Below are 20,684 nucleotides of genomic sequence, written 5' to 3'. Positions count from 1 at the left end.
GTGTGCCATGTCTGCCTTTGTAAGCATTTGTTTAAAAAATAAGTTCACAATATGTTAAAAACACAAAAAGCACAAACTTAATAATACAACGATACAAAATCAAATCCAAATCATAAAGCCAATTAAGTACCCATCCTTTGAAAACAGAGAACACCTTTATATCTAAAATAAAAATGTGACATTTGTATCTACTTTTGAATTACTGTACAAAGCAGACAGAGTAGTCCCTGAATTCAAAGATCAGATCTTGGCCAAAACAAGACAATCAGACATGAGCTGAATTCGGAACAAGAGCCTCTGCTTCGTCGTTTATTGAGCTTTTGATCAAAGTCTGAGTGAAAAAAGATCAGCTATTTTAACAAAATACACAAAAGGCACCTTCCTTCAAGCTGGTGACCTAAGGATTCCCTCTTGTTTCAACTACAGTCCTCCATTCTACCAACTGAGCTATCAACAGATGTCAGGAGGTGCTCTCTGGCACATACTGCCCAATGTAGTGAAATGTTCCAGATGATTTAAATCCCAGATCGACATCGTTTCCAACTCGTTTCCTTAGTCTTGTTTACCTTGAATTTAAGCCACAAACCAGGATTCTACTGTATAAACTTCCGGAGATATTACAAAATGTTTGATGGAGCATCAATCATTCCAGGCGGAAATTGACTCCTTTTTCTTTCTCGAGGGATCATATTAAACATTTAATTTGGATCGAGAAGAGGATCACCATGAGACACAAAACAAACAGTTTCATTCTGTCTTTATTAGAATCTGTATCACAGCTAATGCATGTAAAGCCTTTAGTATGCGAGAGTGAGAGTTCAGTTATGCCAGGGAGTGTGAGAAAAGAGAACTGAAATTTAGTAAATTAATATTTAAATAGAGTGTAAATCTTCAAAGTGTCACTGCAAAATTATTACATGGGTCTACCAGCTGCCGGACGTACTTGTTTTGGGACTATTTCCAATAAGTACCGCATTAGTAGTTGTGTGTCCTTACTGGTATCTTTTAAACATTCGGTTATATACAAACGGGACAGAGACACAGTAATAATCCGACTTTAACGTGTCCTGCATTTTAACTTACTGAACAGATAAATTGAAATGTTCTGATTCAGAGCTCCTGCAGTTCGTGCTAATTAGAACCACAACAATACTCCTGAGTCCTGAGCACCACACTGAGCAAAGGTTCAGCTGAACTCTGACTTTGTTCAGCACGACTTGTTGTTGCAGTTGAGCTCAGAGCTGGAGATGATCTCCATGTTCTACCACACTAACTAGTCCTAAACGTAGTACACAGTACACACTTTTTTAAAACAATTTAAAATATTACACAAAGGCTGTAAAGCACACTCTAAATCGATCCGAATATTTGATTTCCGCGATCCGTTTAGGCAACATTAGGCAACGTGGCGCTTCTCCAGCAAAGCATTTCTCAGTTTTGTGAACTACTGGTGCTTTTAACACACCAACTTGCGTATCTCGTCAGGATGGCCGAGTGGTCTAAGGCGCCAGACTCAAGGATTCCTGTCTTTCCATTGCTTGGGTGTTCTGGTCTCTGAATAGAGGCGTGGGTTCAAATCCCACTCCTGACAGCTTTTCCCTCTCTTGCATTTTTCCTGTCTTCTTGTGCTCCCTGACAACGACAGAAAGAAGAAAACGGAGAAACCGGCTTGCGGGCACATGACGGGCAGGGAAATGCTTCGTGAACACTTCAATGTGATTAGCAGAAAGTCAAATAGGCTTCGATTTCTCCCTTAAGAACTGTTTGGGGTGCCTGTAATCGAGTAAAGATTTACGGTCAAGGTATGCATTCAAAGGTGAAAGATCGAAATATAAATCCAGAAGAAGATGTATTAAAACATATTGTAACGCCCCCGTTGCGTTACAATATCGTTTTCCTTGCGGTTTCCCCTGTACTTCATTAAATGTGGCATTGTGAAATCAGCCTGTAGCCCTACGGAATGCAGCCACTCTCCCGGTGACAGCGGCAGGAGCCGAGAGGATTAAATCAGAGCTCGAACCGAGAGTTTAAAAAATATGGGCAACTAGAACATAGATCATAGAACATTTTTATTAAACTTTCCTATCTGCTCGGCCTTACTGAAGTATTTTAGCTGCATTTTAGCTTCTATTTATATACTTTACAGTAGTAGTGTTTAGTAAGAGAAGAGAGATACAAGCGCTAAACCCCCACAATAACCAAACCTTAACTAAAGCAGGAAGATCAGTTTCTGCTCGAGACAGCCGTTTTCTGAAATGTAAACCTTCAACACTGGCTGGAGACGCTGTGTGTCCGGACTCAGAGGTTGTATAAGAAAAGACTCGGAGAGCTGCAGTCGCGGCTCATTGCTCTGCGCTCCCCGTGCGGAATGCGCGTGTCCTCACTCCTTCATTACCTTCATACACTCCTCTCAAACCACAGCAAACTCCTGAAATATTTCGGTGAACAGATACTGGGTCTTTCTTTCCGAGATATCATAGGCAGAAACAATAAACACGGTGAAAACAGGAAGGTATTCTAATCGTATAGAGAAATGCGCAAAAATACATTTCCTAAAATCCAATAAAATCTAGTTACATTCTGATGTATCTGAATAGTTTTGGCACAGTTGTTACAGCAAAGAGACAAATAAACTTTTTTTTTAATTTCATTCGAGCTGTAGTTTTGAAAATGTTTTTTCAATTCTCTAAATAATACAAACACAAACACCCGTTGTAAGCGTCTGACCATTGATACTCTTGAATTACAGTATAAGCCCGTACACACGCTGGCAGGCAGTTCAGCGAATATGATGCCCCTGCAGGGGCCGAATATTAGACGTATACATACAGTCATCGTGTGGAGTTTATTCCTCCTCTGCCGCAGTCTTTGCCTCTTGTCACATTTGCGCTTAATTGTCGATTTTTTGTATAGAACACCGAATATCTTGAGGAAGCCTGTCAAGCGAAGACTGATGGATTATTGAGGTGCAAACACTGGTTCAAAATCAACACCCTCTGCTATTGCCGTTGTTTCTTTGATAGTTTCTTCAAATTCCTCATCTGACCTTCAATATCAAGGGATATTGAGCATAATACCATACAAATTGTAACTTTCTTTTGATTGCCAGTTTTATTAAAATGCCATCCCCTTTTACAGTTATTTTAGATGTTTGGCAAGGCGTAATATCCCCCCTCTCACCCTCAGCTAAAATATTTTAAAAGTACAACAACATTACATTATATTGAACAGCGTTTATGTTAACATTTATATTCAAATTAAGGTAAATATACGAAAATATTAAAATAGAACTCCGGCGATCTGTTGTTTTTGCTTGTCAAGTTCTCGAACAATTTTGCATTGTTTTTTAAATTACTTTAGCTGAAGATGCAACGGGAGCATAAGTGAATTCTCCCGCCACTCACTGGAACATATAATTCCATGGGTGAATACTAACTGCTTGCAAGTTGCCAATGTCGGTAATTATTGGACATTCCCGGTAATGTTGACTCTGGTACTCAATTGTTTACTATTGCAAATATCAAAATAGTTCAGGTTTTGCGGAACAATTAAATTTTTGCGGTGATGATGTTTACTATAGGAAGAAGTGCGTCCCTGGGTGGGATCAAAAAACCCACCTGGGGGTTAATAGCCGAAAACGCTAACCGATTGCACCACAGAAATGCTTGCACCTTGCTTTTTTTTCATTTACATACTTTTGGTGAACAAAAAAATTCGCTCGCATTTCATCTTTCGCAAGCTATATGATTTAAAAAAAAACAAGTTGTTCTGCAAAGGAAATGAATAAACGCATTAAACCAAATCAAGACCTCTTTGAGTGTCCCAAATTACATGTTCTGTAAAACAAGACAGGAAAAAAAAGGTACTGCTGGAATTCGGATCCAAGATCTCCTCTTTATGAAACAGGTGTTTTAACCATCTTTACCACAGCGCCGGCAGAACACTTTTCTTATACAGGTGGGTACCCACCCTCAAACCCTTGTTCTCTCGCTACTTTACCTTTGCCTACTGCCATGTCTCTCTCACACCTGAAGAAGGCTCCACGGGCGAAACGTTGTGTTCTCTTTCTTCTTTTTTTCAGCATGGAATAAACCTATTACCTATTCTTATACAGCCGCTTGGACACACCGCTCTGAGACATCTGAGGTCGATGTGCTGAGCCTGGTCGCCTAGCAAAATCATGCCCAAGGGGAGGTGGCTTTCATGACGAGGTGGCCGAGTGGTTAAGGCGATGGACTGCTAATCCATTGTGCTTTGCACGCGTGGGTTCGAATCCCATCCTTGTCGGTTTATGTTTTCGACTTGTGATCCGTTTCTAAGTCGGACTTGCTTTCTTTAGCTACTGTAGTAGAGCAGTAATATTTCTAGCGTTGGCTGAACATGGCTTACAGCAGTAGCTGACAGATATAGTCTCTTAATATCTAGGTTACATTTATGCTTTGTACTGCTTTCACCTGATATTAATAGTAGTCCTGATGAACGATTTAGGGACATGGCGCATCTTGAAAATGTTCTTGTTAATTTCAGTTTGGAAAAGATGCACTCACCAGAAGCAGAAACTGGTCGTATCTGCAAAATGCGCAATGCAATAGCAATGTCTTGCTATGAGTCCTTACCTGTTACAGGAGGCGTTGTAGGACTTTTTTAGTTCAGAAAAAGCTATCAATTCATCTTACATTTCTACTCCATCAATATTAGCAATGCTATCTTTACTAAGCTCTAAATATAGCTCTAAATAAATGCTAATTTTAAAATACATTTTAAAATAAATGCTATTCCATATGTTGTAACTTTGTGGTATTTAGAAATTTTATCTGAGGATGCAAGGGAAAGTATTATACAACTGTGAAAGAGGCTTGTATTTTAATACAATTTTCAATCAAAAGAAAACCAAAGTCCCTATGATATTACCGTCAATATCCCTTGATATCAACGTTCAGTTGAAAAATTTGAAGAAACTCTCAAACAAGCAACTGCAGTAGCAGAGAGTTTTGATTTAAACCGATGCTTGGAGCTCAATACTCCATTCATCCTTGAAAGAAGCAAAGACAGGGATATTTTGAGTGTCTCCATGATCCTCTTCTCAATCCAAAAGAAAGGTTTTATATGATCCTGATCCCACTAGAAAAAGGGTCAATTTCAGCCTGCACTGATGTCCCTTAAACGTTTTATAAGAACTCTGGACGTTTATACAGTGGAAGCCTGGTCCATTTCTTCTTCTGAACGAGACTATGGGAGTGAGTATTTTGATGTCGAACTGGGATTTAAATAAAGAGGAACACTACACTACACTGGGCTACACGTGTGACAAAGCGTTTACTTTCTGACCTCTCGATAGCTCAATTGCTAGATCTTAAGACTATAGACAAAAACAGTGGGCATTTCTTATGTCCCTGGTTTGAATCCAGCTCGAAGGATGGTGTTTTCTTGTTCCTTAATCAAAAAGTGAAAATTGCGAATTTGTCTTTCACTTTGACGTTCACCCGAAAGCTCAGTATACAAAGAAGTAGAGGTTCCTGTTCTGGATCCTAATCCTAATCCTCACGTCTGATTGTTTTGCTTAGACCTTTAAAATGTACACTGTGGACTGTTTGCTCTTCCTAACACAATTAAAAAGCCGCCGACAAACTTACCGATCGGGAGTTTAGTTCAGTGATAGCGCGCACTTAAGACGCTCCGTTATCTATCTCCGGCATCTCTGTATTCTTTTTAAACGCGATATTTTTTATTCTTCGTGTGTGAATTTCAGGGAGACTCATAAACCCTTTGTCTGTTTTAAAGATACATTATTTTAAACCAGACATAATGAAAGACGTAGTAACTAGACACACATACAAGACACATGAATAGTAGCGGCTCTGAATGCAATACAAACGCCAATGGCGCAATGGATAACGTGTCTGATTACGGATCAGAAGACGTTAGGTTTGTACTCCTTCCTGGTTCGTGAAGAAGCTTTTAAACCTCACTACTCAACACTGACATCGTAGGGTGTGCGGTCCTACACAACCTTACTATCGACTGGATGAGTCTTCTGTTCAATCTCCGATTCTTTCCGCACATTCCTGCTATTTCACCACCGTTATTGTAGGATAACAGCCACAGACACGAGAAGATATACTATTCCGAACAAATGTCTTAAAAAATCACGTTGAAAAAGGTGACAATACGTTTTTGTTTCTTTAACGTAACCTTATTTTTGCCTGTAAAGTTCACATTATTTTCTGTAGCCGCAAATCCCCAATATTTCTGCTGTCTCCCGAGAAACACAAGCGTGGAGTCAAATCATATTAAATAACACAACACATCTATTAATTTAACACCCAGATGTGACAGAACACATGTAAGACTTACACACAGCTTTTAATATGCTCTAGTGAATTTGCAGGTGTCCTGGGGAGGGAAGAGAACTGATATTAAGGAAATACATATTTAAAGGGGATGTAAGTCTTAAATGTTTTTTGTCACATCTGGGTGTTAACTGAATAATTTTTTAGCATTATTTATTGTGTTTTGACTCTATACTTGTGTTTCTCAGGAGACAGCAGAAATATTGATGTTTACATTTATATTCACATTCCCGGTGATATTGACTGAGGTAATGCAGAAGCATGTTCTCTATAACAATAAACGGTGCGAGAAGACAGGAAGAAAGGCGCCGCTAGGATTTGAACCCAGGATCTCCTGTTTACTAGACAGGCGCTTTAACCAACTAAGCCACGGCGCCGGCAGAATTCTCCTCTTTTACTGCCACTTGGACACACCGCTCTGAGACACCCGCGTTCAGTAAGCGCTGAGTTAGCTGGCTGAGCACGTTGCCTCCTTTACATTCAATAGGAGCCCCGACACTAAGAGAAACGTACAGAAATGGGTTTTATCCGGCACTTTTCATGTCCAATGCGCTTGACATCTCCCAAGGGCGACAGAGTTCATTTACGACACTTTTCCTTTCTTTCTTCTTTCTGTACTCTTTGATGAAACAAAACGAGAAAGCATGTAAGGGAAAATGTCTTTTTTCATGGAAAAAACATGCAACGGGAAATGTTGTGTTTAGAAGAAGTGAGTTAACATGAAAAGTGACCTAATTTACCGGAGCAAATGCTCACCTAGCAAGATCTGCTTTACTACTAGAGAGAAGTAGAGTGAAAGACGTGATCATTTCACGCCGTTGTGGAACGAAACGCTTTTGTCTTGGAATTCTAAATGAATTAGAAGTTCAGAGCGACACATAAAGGCTTTGTCTGCTTAAAAGTGATTTTTTAAAACAAAAAAAAATGTAGAAAACACGTTTCTCACTTAGAATTTTAAGATGGGGGTGGGGTATTACTAGTAGCGGCACTGAACTCACCATGGTGCAATTCATTTACGTGACGGGCTAGTGGTTTAATGGATAACGCGTCTGATTTCGGTTTATAAGATTGTCGATTCGACTTCTACCGGGGTTGTGTGATTTAAACAGGCTCCTTTGAAATAGTCTGTTATGTAAATGAACCGCACCTGAAAGCAAACGTTGGGTCTGGGTTCCTTTCTTTCCTGCATGAAATAGCAAATCGTTACAAAAAAAAAACACCAACTAATGTCCAATAGTCCAATAGTCATTTAAGTAAACATGAATATACTGTAAGGTCTTGGTACATGGGAGTGGATTTCAACCACAATTAAAAAAGGGCAAATTATAATTACAGGCTTCAGACACTTTTTCATACAAAAGTGACCAAACACTCCCTAACTTTCAGGTTTGCTTGAACCTGTAACAAGAAGGAGGTCTGAAACTTCCATTCTCTGATGTTACTGTCTCTAAAGCCGGACGTGATGTTTCACGTATGGGCAGTGTGTCTTTTCTCTTGTTGTGTTCAAGATGATTCACTGAATAAGCTCCTGACTGGGTGTTCTGTACTGCACTGTTATTTCATTCAGATTACCTCTGTGGTGTACAGATAAAACCCAACTGCATGGTGTAATCTCTGGGTTCAGCACCAGCAGCACCTGCAAACTCATCAGCTGACCTCAACGTGATTTGAACACACAACCTTCTGATCTGGAGTCAGACACGCTACCGTTGCGCCACGAGGTCACTCGCCTTGCATGCTTTTAATTCCCCCAAAGAGAACAATCAGCGTCCTTGAAAAAGATTGTTTTCATTCTCTCCTGTGAGGAGCGCCGCTCTTCCAACGAGGGTCTCTTCTTCCCAGATCACAGATTATTCTTTCCGCTCGGCTCTCTCACCGAGAGCAGACACACAGTCTCCACTAATGTGTTTACTATATCTATAGATCTGACCCCCTACAGCCCTGATATTCCTGGACAGGATATTTACCACCAGCCTCGTGAACTTCTCATCTTGACCTCTTCCAGGAGGAGCACAATTAACACAGAATCCTCTCTCCATTTAGCAAATAACACAAAACACTGTTTACCTGTCAAGACAGAAAACCAGGCTGCTCCAAGGTGAGGCTTGAACTCACAACCTCGGCATGATTCTACTGCTCATGTTATTTGACATGGCCTGACCCAGGAAAGAGATTGTAAGTCAAGAAGTTATGGTTTTGTTTTAATACTTGCCTACTCTTTTAATTTTTCGGTCAAATCTTTTATTTGGGAGTACTTTCAATGGATGTTAATCTTTGTCCCGATGCACGATTCTGGGCCATGGTGCATGTTGAATAATGTTCTAATAGGCTTCAGTTTGGAAAAGTGCACTCTTCAGAAGCTCCCGAAACCGCTAATGGTTACATAACACTTAATGCAAAAGGAACGTTCGGGTTTGAAAAAGAATATTACTTGCTATGAATACAAACACTGTTACAGGAGGCGTGTTAGGGCTATTTTAGCTTAGATCATCAACTCATCTTACATTTCTTCTCCATCTATATCAACAGCGTAATCGCTACTGAGCGCTAAAGGCAGGTCCTGGCAATACAATCTTCTTTAGAAAACGTTTTTAAAACTATTTCCACTACCATACGTAAAGTAAAAGATACCGATTGCACGCAACTAATAAAATCTCTTTTCCAGGGACGTTGTAGCTAGATGCAAATTACAATTGGAAATTTATCAGCTTTAAAAATTTCTTTTGGATCCACAGGACGATCAGCACGAGACTCAAAATATACCTGTGCTTGACTGTACAGCATAGATTGTACAGCATTTATGTTTATATTTATGTTAAAATGAAGGTAAATATATCAAAATATCAACATCCAACTTCACAGTGCTAACGTAACAATGCTTGTCAAATTCTCAAACAAATCCGTGTTGTATTTCTAAGCTATTTTAGCAGAAGACGCAACAGGAGTATAAATGATATCTCCCGCCAGCCCTTCAAAGATACTTTTCCATGGGTGAATATGGTTGTCTGGGGAGTTGCGGTGTTGATCACTATTGGACTTCCCCGGTCTCAAGTGTTGTTGTTGGACACGGGCAAAAGACTTGCATTTTCGGCAAATATAAAGAAAGTTAAGGTTTCGGCTTTAGCGGAGACAGTGTTTACATTGACAATAATAAGAAGCTCGTCCCTGGGTGGGCTTGAATCACCAACCTTTCAGTTAACAGCCGAACGCGCTCACCGATTGCGCCACAGAGACTGATGAAAGGTTGCTCCATTCGCACCTTTCCGGTAAAAAAATAAACATTGCTTGCATTTTCTTGCCAGTCGGCAATATTCCTACGGCTCTGATAGCCAAGAATTAAATTTCATTTTTCACAAGCTGTATGAATTTCTTGAAAAACAAGTTGTTGCAGAATGGAAATGCATTCATGCATTAAACTAAATCAAGCCCTATGCGGCTGTCCAAAATGGTAGTTTCGGCACAAAAAGACAGGAAGAAAGGTACAGCTGGGATGTGGAGCCAGGATCTCCAGTTAACGAGACAGGTACTTAAACCAATTCAGCTACGGCGCCGGCAGAATTCTCCCATTTTCCCAGTGGGCAAAAGATGTATAATATATGTCTTTTAAACATATACCTTAGATGTATAAATGTGGTCTGTAATTGGTCTAGAATGAAATTCTAATATACGTCTATTGTTATACGTCAATTATACGTCTATGATTATATGTTCATTATACTTAAATGGTTGGAGTTCTATTATACGGATAACTGTAGAGGACTATTATAGATATATGGTTAAAGATCTATTATGCATCAAAGATAGGTTTTACAGGTGTAGAAACTAGTAAATCAAGCCAGTGATTTGGTTTAGAAATGTATTCTGAAAATTTACAATCATTCACACCTGAGAAATATGTAGTTCAAATTATACATTATATACAATATTGTAATCAACATATGGCTAATCATCATAAAAAAACACAACTTGTAAACTTCAGCTACAAATACTAGTGACATGGTGTAGCGGCGAGGCTTATTAATAAGGCAGAATTAAGTGTTTCTGAGCTTTCCCAAATTAGGCCTCATCTCTCTGTTCATCTCTGTGGTGCAGCCACAGAGAAACTATTCATGCAGGCTGATTTAAGGTTCCTTTGATAAGGACAGCTTCCAAAGGGGGATGCACTTAGCTAAGCCTGGCTATCATGATCAATGGTCATCCATTGGCGCCTATCTGTCTAGGGAGTGCCAGATGGACATCTGGACTGCATTCCTAAGTGTCATGAGTAAGTGACTCATATCTCACCTTGATCAACCAATCAGGGACTGGTAGGGCCGAGTAACCCACGTGGGACTCTGATGCCCATGGAACTTTCAGCCAATGAATGAGCTGAAGTTCCTCCAGGTAAAAACAGGCAACACAGAGAGCCTGGGAGATTCAGTAAGATTCAGGAGAATTCTGTGGACTGTTCTAAAGGGAATTCAAAGGAGAATTCCAGGGCAGGACGGCCCAGGAGCAGAAGGCTCCCAAGGGCAGGACATTCTCGCAGCGCGCCTCCTGACCATCCTGAGACTCAGCCCGGACAACCACGGAACGGCCAATGTGTCCGAGTGCCAGAACTTTCCTTTGTTCTAAGAGTCTAGAGCGGAGGTTGCCAGAGAGTAACCAGAGGATCCACCCGAGGTTAGCACCAGCAGCAGGCCTCGTGAACAGGTCGGAACTGTGGACAGCTGAATCACTATTCAGAACTAGCTCTTCATCAGGAACGAACCGGTCCTCTTCCTGACTTGCTGGGACCCACAGTCATCTTTTCTCCTGTGTGCAAACTTTGCTAGTTAAAGCCAACACTAACTAGCCGGTCAGTGAGCATCTGCAGCGCACCTTCGCAAGCCGCACAGCGCAGCCTGGCACACAGCCAGAGAGCGCGGATTGGACAGAAACAGCCTGCAACTGTTTCTTTGTGCCCGAGGGAGATCTGAATCCCCAGAGATTGGATGAGTATTCAACTTCACTGCATTACTGCTCGAGAATTCAATTGTTATCCCAACCAGTTGATATCAATTTAATTCCTAAGAGTTATGTACTTGTTTTGAGTATCTAATGTAGAAGTTGTAACCAAGTTCATTTACGAAACAAATGACTGTACAGCATTCTTAATGAATGATATACTGAACGTATGTCCTCTTGATATGTGTAACACTTTGTAACTGACTGAATATATACCTTTTGTATTCTGATAACCCTCTCGATAAGATCTGTTAGGTTTACATGCATATTCTATGTATTAATAAATGTATCCTCGTGTATTAGTACCTGTGTGTGTGTGTTGTTTGAGTTATGTCGCATGGTTGGATTCTAAAGCCATCAAAAGAATCAACTTTTTGATTTACTGCTACAATTAATAATTGTCTCAGTTAATGCCCAAACCCTACAGAACTGGTGCCTTCAGAGAGCCACTACATTACATTTTGGCTATGGCAACATTACAAGGCAATATATATATATAAAGACAAACACAAACTAATTACATGAACACGCTAATATTTAACTCAAAAACACACTTCGAATCAAATATAAGTTTCAAAATTTACAAGTTCTATATCTCAAAGAAAAAAATATTACAATGTGAAGTTAAGATGATTTTTGCTGTTCACCATTTGAAAAGCCCTGTGTAATTGTCCTAACAGTTAGAACCAGCATTTTATCATCTTCAGTGTCCAGACTTCTAGGCCCCCTGCCTTGCATATGCATTGTGTGCTCCTTTATTTCTTTTTCTGTTACTGTTGGATGGGACTTCAGCACCACAGCTAGGAGAAAATTTTAGAATATTAGTGCTCAGATAAATGATGATTAATCTCTTCTTGAATATAATCTCAAAAAAGAACCATTAAGGTTTACTAAGCTCAAAGCTTAATCAATGTATTAAGTTTAGCTCGCATCATAGTAATTGAGCAATTAAGTCTGTCCTAAGTAAAGAGTACCCAAAGTTTGAAAGTACAAGATAGAATAAGAGTACCTTAAATTGCTCTAGAAAGATTTGTGTCTCCCAGGCACCTCTTTTGTCATTGATCTTTCCGGCTTGTGCCAGCGAAGTTGAATTCCATCATTAGTTAATTTGTCATAAGTCTGAAAACCAATTATCACTGAGCTTAGACATTTTTCAAGTAAGTTTCCACTCAATATTTATTTACTCAAATATTTAGGATCAAATGTACTACTGTAATCCTTATATTTTAAAAGAAAAGTTTGTAGTTTTACACCTTGCAAATTAAGTGGTTAACACATAGGTATCTATAAGCTAAATTTTGTGGATACTTAAACTTGATCAAAGTAAACATTTAATGTAAAAATATCTTAAAAATCAATAAGCTATACCTTGACAACACTGCAAACACACTCTGACATCACTTCCACCTACTCTCCAAAGCTGGTTTATTTGGAAATAATATTATATTAGAAATAATATTAGAAGCTATTTTTACTACTGGGTCTTCATTAATCAACTAATCAGAGATACACATTACACATGACCATTCAATGGAATGAACACATTTTCACATATTAACTGCACTTTTCTGCAGTATTTGCTCAACCTTAGATTACAAAGTGACCACATGGAGCTTTTTTAAAACACTTTATTTTGGCATTAAAAGATAAGCAAGATTATACATTATAAACTAAAAAAAGAAAGTATGCCAGAGATGGATCATATTAATCAGATGTAGGCTGTCATATTATGACCTATTTGTAACCAAGAATACTAGTAGTGAATATTTTCTACACCACAGAGAGAATATAATATCATACAAGCAGCAAGGACTCGCTTGCGTGTACAGAACTCTTCCACTGTGCTCAGCCTCTTGATGTGGAACTGGGAGTCCGATGGTTTTGTACACCTTCCCACATGCCTCAATTCATCTCTGATCTCTATAGGAGACTCAATACCCACTTCTGAAACGCTGAAATCATTCACATCTTGTATCAATATTTGAAAGGAATTTGGTCAGGATTTTCTTACACTATTGTTATATTAGCATTACTGTAGTGTTGCTAACGTGCTACATGTAATTTATAATCTTAAAAATTTTAAATTCCCACAGTTGTAGTTGATTTTGTGTGATCTTCACTTTTACACTAATGTGCCATTTATTGCTTATTAACATACTATTTTTCATTAAATTTATATTAAGTAAGACCTGATGCATTAAAATAGTATTATTATTATTTATACTTACTTGTGAAAAGAGGATTGCTGAGATTTTTGCAGATTTCTCCTTTGTTGAAAAACGTGATGGTATTTAACCAAAATGGCGACCAACGAATATCAGCAATGCATTTTGGTATATAACTGGAAAAGATGCAGTGTTAGATATGTTTTCAATTTCAATAATATATGCATTTATTAATGTTGTCGATATTACGGTTGTAATTTAACATTGATAATACATTGTGGCAATGTGTCCCCTGCTACGTGCTGATGTACAAATTAAACGCATGCAGTTAGTAAGGAAATGGTCAGTGTTTTAAGGTATTCTATTATATATAATTACATTATACAGAACTGGGCAAAAGGATTTTTGAACACTTTCGCTTACTTAACTTGCAACCTAAAAAATAGTTGTACATTGTCAACGGTCAGTAAACACTAACTGACACTAACACTCGGACTGTTTGATGTGCAGGAGGGCTATCTGTCCAGTATCTACAGATACACGATAACTAACATTAACACAAATACCACTCATATTACAACAGTAACACTATCACTAAGACATACACTATCATTATCACTAACACTGTCACAAACTACTTATAATAACAGTAATGCTATTATTAAAACTAACACTACTACTACTGTTAATACTCTAACAGTAACACTATAATTATAATTGATATTAACATGAATATGAACATTAAAACTAAACTATCAGTAGCGCTATCATCATTAATACTCACATGAACACTAGCATTAAAACTACCAGTTGTACTGAATGAAGTTGTATGAATACACTAGTATTAGTATTTGTTGCTACCTGTAATCATTCATAGCCGTTCAGGGACGCCAAATATGTAATCATAGCCACTCAGGGACGCCAAATATGTAACGTTGCCATACCCAAAATGTAAATGTAGTGGCTCCCTGAAGGCACCAGTTCTGTAGGGTTTGGGCATTTACTGAGACAATTATTAATTGTAGCAGTAAATCACAAAGTTGATTCTTTTGATGGCTTTAGAGTCCAACCATGCGACATAACTCAAACAACGCACACACACAGGTACTAATACACGAGGATACATTTATTAATACATAGAATATGCATGTAAACCTAACAGATCTTATCGAGAGGGTTATCAGAATACAAAAGGTATATATTCAGTCAGTTACAAAGTGTTACACATATCAAGAGGACATACGTTCAGTATATCATTCATTAAGAATGCTGTACAGTCATTTGTTTCGTAAATGAACTTGGTTACAACTTCTACATTAGATACTCAAAACAAGTACATAACTCTTAGGAATTAAATTGATATCAACTGGTTGGGATAACAATTGAATTATCGAGCTGTAATGCATTGAAGTTAAATACTCATCCAATCTCTGGGGATTCAGATCTCCTGCGGGCACAAAGAAACAGTTGCAGGCTGTTGCTGTCCAATCCGCGCTCTCTGGCTCCGTGCCAGGCTGTGCTGTGCGGCTTGCGACGGTGCGCTGCTGATGCTCACTGTTGGCTTTAACTAGCAAAGTTTGTGCACAGGAGAAAAGATGACTGTGGGTCCCAGCAAGTCAGGAAGAGGACCGGTTCGTTCCTGATGAAGAGCTAGTTCTGAATAGTGATTCAGCTGTCCACAGTTCCGACCTGTTTACGAGGCCTGCTGCTGGTGCTAACCTCGGGTGGATCCTCTGGTTATTCTCTGGCAACCTCCGCTCTAGACTCTTAGAACAAAGGAAAGTTCTGGCACTCGGACACACTGGCCGTTCCGTGGTTGTCCGGGCTGAGTCCCAGGATGGTCAGGAGGCGCGGTGCGAGAATGTCCTGCCCTTGGGAGCCTTCTGCTCCTGGGCCGTCCTGCCCTGGAATTCTCCTTTGAATTCCCTTTAGGATATTCCACAGAATTCTCCTGAATCCCTTCTGAATCTTACTGAATCTCTCAGGCTCTCTGTGTTGCCTGTTTTTACCTGGAGGAACTTCAGCTCGTTGATTGGCTGAAAGTTCCATGGGCATCAGAGTCCCACGTGGGTTACTCGGCCCTACCAGTCCCTGATTGGTTGATCAAGGTGAGATATGAGTCACTTACTCCTGACACTTAGGAATGCAGTCCAGATGTCCATCTGGCACTCCCTAGACAGATAGGCGCCAATGGATGACCATTGATCATGATAGCCAGGCTTAGCTAAGTGCATCCCCCTTTGGGAGCTGTCCTTATCAAAGGAACCTTAAATCAGCCTGCATGAATAGTTTCTCTGTGGCTGCACCACAGAGATGAACAGAGAAATTAGGCCTAATTTGGGAAAGCTCAGAAACACTTAATTCTGCCTTATTAATAAGCCTCGCCGCTACATACCCATGACGTCACATCGCTCTTTGTGACGAACGCGAGACACCTAGACGCGCACAGTGACGTGGCGCCTGTCGCTGTGGTTACCATACTTATGATTTATAAACACGGGAAAAACTGTTACATACATTTATCAACTTGGAATATATTTTTTTTAGCTCTAGGATAGTTACCTAAATAATAATATGAATAATCATTGTTTAATTTCGGTTTTAACATTTTTTACACTAAACGCACTATGGTAATTGATCGATACAGTTTTATTGACTGTTTTCTAGATATTTAAAACAGGGTCAAAAACAGAAAAAGAATCACTACTCACATATCGGTTAAGTTAATTGTTTATTCTACAGTTCTTCAGTTGAATTAATTGGTTTTCGATAGATAAATGATCAATAACTCTCCTCTGTGCGCCCAGCGTGCCTCCCGCGGTGACAGAGCAGAGCGCGTCTCCGCTGGAGGAGGCTTATGTCTGGAGCCCGGGGGTCTTTTCTTACAGATATAACACCCCCCCCCAAAAAAAGAACACTCCGGGCTGTGAAGAGAAGCGAATCATAACAGTTGTAAAAGGAGAGCGACAAATCAAGGAATGAAATTCATTAAACACGAAAAAAAATAGTTTACTTCGCAGATTAATGTTACAAAGCGTACCCGTGTGGAGCAGTAGAGAACGAGCACAAGTCCCTGTAATAAGTGCTTTTAAATGTTTTAAGCGAATCTTCAGAGTATAGAAGCCAGGCGGATCAGGAACCTGATCCTGGAGGTTAAAATGTGTATCCTGGTTTTATTCCCAGCCTGCTCTCAGTTCCATAGGTAGTCTGATTATTTAAATTAACTGTATAACTGTTACAATAATTCATCTAATTGTAAATTTATAAGACTGTGAGACACTTGTGAGAGACATATGAGAGCTGCTGATTCCCAGGGCTGGTGTGGAATCACACACAGACAGGTCTTCTTCTGTGTGATCTGAGTCCCACTGCACAGAGGTACAGACTGGTCAACTGGTCACTATTGTAGACACGGCCATCGGCCCATCGGCTACTAATAATCAATATACTGACCAGAGTGTCACTACTTGTGTTTATTACATAAATAGATAATTCCACACTCACTTGTGTTATAAAACATTTATAAAACATGTTTGGAGGCTGACATACAGTAAAGAAAGTAATACTGAAGGGCTGGAGGTCCTGGAAAGGGTTAATAGAAGCTTCTTGCTTCTGACCTGGAACAGAGTCCACAGCACCCAGATCAGTGACCTCTGAGCCCAGTTCACAGAGAGGAGAACCAGGAGCTCTTCTCTGTCACTAAGTGGCTGTGAGGAAGGAGAAAATGGGGAGATGTGACCTGAGTCCAGGCTGTTCTGTCTGATATTATTCATGTAGCAGCACTGATTGTCTGAATGTCCTCTGGTTCTGGATTGTCGGATAAAAAAAAGTATGGAGCTTCTGTCCGAGTGTGTCTGACCTGTGAATAATACATTATATACAGTATTGTAATCAACAAACGGCTAATCATCATAAAAAACACAACTAGTAAACTACAAATTCTAGTAACATGGCAATTTATATATAGTAATGACAAACACAAACTAATTACATGAACACGCTAATATTTAACTCAAAACCACATTTCGATTCAAATATAAATTTTAAAATTTACAACTTCTTTATTTCCACGAAAATATTATTAATGTAGCACAAATGCTACTTTCTAATAAAGACAGAAAGAAACTGTCTGTTTTGTGTCTACTGGTGATCCTCCTCTCGATACTAATGAAATGTTTAATATGATCCCTCGAGGAAAAAAAGGAGTCAAGTTCCGCCTGGAATGATTGATGCCCCATCAAACATGTTGTAATATCCCAGGAAGTTTATATAGTAGAATCCTGGTTCATGGCTTATATTCAAGGTAAACAAGACTAAGGAAATGAGTTGGAAAGGTGATGTCGAACTGGGATTTAAATCACCCGGAACAGTTCACTACATTCGGCAGTATGTGCCAGAGAGCAACTCCTAACATCCCTTCGATAGCTCAGTTGGTAGAGGGGAGGATTGTAGTGGAAACAGCTGTGGATCCTTAGGTCGATGGCTTGAAGAAAGGTGCTTTTTGTGTACTTTAATCAAAGAGTTAAAACAGCGAAACTTTTTCACTCAGACGTTGATCAAAAGCTCAATAAACGACGAAGCAGAGGCTATTGTTCCGAATTCAGCTCACGTCTGATTGTCTTGTTTTGGCCAAGATCTGATCTTTGAATTCAAGGACTACTCTGTCTGCTTTGTAATTCAAAAGTAGATACAAATGTCACATTTTTTGTAGATATAAAGGTGTTCTCTGTTTTCAAATGTTAGGTACTTAATTGGCTTTATGATTTGGTATTGATTTTATATCGTTTAAGTATCATATTATTAAGTTTGTGCTTTCTGTGTTCTTATCGTATTGTGAACTTATTTTTTAAACAAATGCTTACAAAGACAGACACGGCACACATCTGTTTATGCCAGCGGTGAATTGTACATTTTTATCAAGTACAAGCTACTACTGCACTTTTGGGAGAATAACAGTTTCGATATAAAGTGGCAAAAATATAAAAAGGGAATATACCCCAGACTGCATGTAAAGCTCTCGTTGTGACTGTTGTTTTATTTTTAGATAAAAATGGCGTACTGTGCACTAAATGTTGCAGAAACACAATCTGATATTTTAATAATTATTAATTTATTTATTATTAATTATTTATTTATTTAATAATTTGATAAAAATTGAGGCACCAGATCCAAATATTCAGTTCTGATTTTCTAAAGTGATATCTTCCCTTCCTCTCGTGGAAGTCACACAATGGGAGCAATTGTTTCTTTTTTTTTCACGTTGTGATTCAAAGACCCTCAGACGCACAGCAACCAAACCAGGATGGATTCTGCTGGGAACCAGACTGAGCTCATTCTCATTCCCTGTGCTGAAAACAGAATCAGCTCTTTGCCGAGCACTGTCTATAGCTGCTGGATGGTGCTCTGCGTCCTACTGCTCCAGCAATTCCTTCGACTAAAGAGAGACCACTCGGGGGCTTTTAACCTTTTCAAAGCTACAGGCAGGACTGAAGCTGGAGATATGAAGGCACCCGCTGGTACATCTTCTCTAACTTTCACAATCGCGACAGACTTCTCTTTAAAAAAAAGCAGATATAGCCCTGAAAAAAGCATTAGCTTTATCAGTTTTTACATTAATCGATTTTGAATCTAATTTTGATATTTGACATTTGATATAATTTTTATTGCATTTTACATAATAATTATAATAATAATAATAATTATTGTTTACACTTATACAGCACTTTTCTGGACACTACACTCAATGCGCTTTACAGGTAAGGGGAACTCCCCCTCCACCACCACCAATGTGCAGCATCCACCTGGATGACCACAGAGAGTCAGGACCTCAGTTTTACATCTCAGCCGAAGGACGGCGCCTGTTTACAGTTTAGTATCCCCATCATTATACTGGGGCATTAGGACCCACACAGACCGCAGGGTGAGTGCCCAGCGACAGAAACCAGATGGTACCGTGTGTCGGGCTTGGCTGCAAGCAGGACAATGATGTCACGGGGACAAAGTAGAGAAAATCAAAACGGTTCTATAAAAGACCTGTGTCAGCTGTCGGTTCGTACTCTGGACTCTAAATCCACCGATCCGATTTCAAATCTCTTTAATACCTGAGCTGCGGCTTCTTCCGAGTACTTATTCGTATAATTAGCACGAACTGCACAGGCTATGAATCAGACCATTTCAATTAATCTGATCAGTGTAGGACACGTTAATGTAGAATTATTAATAGGTTTGTTAGTTCAGGTTTACCCACCTGAACTAATGTAGAATTATTACTTGGTCTGTCTCTTGTTTGTATATAAATGAATGTTTCTGACAACTTAATGTTAGTTTTACGATGTAGGTCAGGCGTTGACATATGCACGAGTATACGAAATGTCTCACTCCTGATTCAACTCATGTTCTATAGGAGATTGGCAATTCCTCCTGTTTCTCGTACAACCATATCAGAACAGAAGCCCAAGTCACCCAGCTGTGATTTAAGATCGACTGGCATCTTTATCCCTTTTTTGTTCGTGATCATTATTTTCTTTAGTTATGATCAATATTGAACTTTTTTGAAATGAAATGACAATAATCAAACGTGCAGGCAGATTTTTGAAAAGTATTCGGAATTGACAGGGTGCCCCTTTGGAACAGTGTTCAGAAAATGTGAGAAAATGAAAGTTATGTAAGCTCTCACACAAAGCATTGAAGATTGGAATCTGAGTGTAAAAAAGCTACCCGTCTCCCAATGATAGGCAGGGATACACACCATGACTCGAATAGACTCAGCGAACTTTAACACCTATGATATTACGAGTGCTTTGCACGTGTCGAACTTCAAGAAGGAACTACTACAACAGTTGTGGACATAATTCAATACCACCGGCAAAGTCCAATGCTGGCAACTTCTGAGAAAATAATGTTCACTCATGGAATTTGGTCTTTGAATGGCTGGCGGGAAAATTCATTTATCCTCCTGTTGCACCCTCAGCTGAAACATGTTAAAATAACAACGCAGATTTGTTGGAGAACCTGACAAGAATTATTGGGTTAGCACTGTATGTATTCTTGTATATTTACTTAAATTTTAATATAAATGTAAACATGCATGCTGTATAATCTATTGCAATTTTAAAATATGTTAGCTGAGGATGCGAGGGGGGCTATTATACCTTGTGAAACAAGCAAGGAACTGTAAAAAAGG

The 20,684-nt window shown here is 39.2% G+C and overlaps 5 non-coding genes across 5 annotated transcripts; 2 read left to right on the top strand and 3 right to left on the bottom strand.

The window, feature by feature from the left end:
- Positions 1-1,480: 1,480 nt before the first annotated feature.
- Positions 1,481-1,591, top strand: trnal-caa (transfer RNA leucine (anticodon CAA)). The gene is made up of 2 exons: positions 1,481-1,518; positions 1,546-1,591. It is a non-coding gene; the product is annotated as a tRNA-Leu (tRNA).
- Positions 1,592-4,205: 2,614 nt separating this feature from the next.
- trnas-gcu (transfer RNA serine (anticodon GCU)) lies at positions 4,206-4,287 on the top strand. The gene has a single exon. It is a non-coding gene; the product is annotated as a tRNA-Ser (tRNA).
- A 2,366-nt stretch (positions 4,288-6,653) lies between these two features.
- On the bottom strand, positions 6,654-6,727 carry trnat-agu (transfer RNA threonine (anticodon AGU)). Its single transcript has one exon. It is a non-coding gene; the product is annotated as a tRNA-Thr (tRNA).
- A 1,275-nt stretch (positions 6,728-8,002) lies between these two features.
- Positions 8,003-8,074, bottom strand: trnaw-cca (transfer RNA tryptophan (anticodon CCA)). Its single transcript has one exon. It is a non-coding gene; the product is annotated as a tRNA-Trp (tRNA).
- Positions 8,075-9,510: 1,436 nt separating this feature from the next.
- trnan-guu (transfer RNA asparagine (anticodon GUU)) lies at positions 9,511-9,584 on the bottom strand. The gene has a single exon. It is a non-coding gene; the product is annotated as a tRNA-Asn (tRNA).
- Between the last annotated feature and the right edge of the window lie 11,100 nt (positions 9,585-20,684).

This window comes from Lepisosteus oculatus, chromosome 14 (assembly GCF_040954835.1).
Source record: "Lepisosteus oculatus isolate fLepOcu1 chromosome 14, fLepOcu1.hap2, whole genome shotgun sequence".
Classification (NCBI taxonomy): Eukaryota; Metazoa; Chordata; class Actinopteri; order Semionotiformes; family Lepisosteidae; genus Lepisosteus; species Lepisosteus oculatus.
Note: the sequence above shows the minus strand (reverse complement) of the source record. Positions and strands in the feature narration are given on the sequence as shown.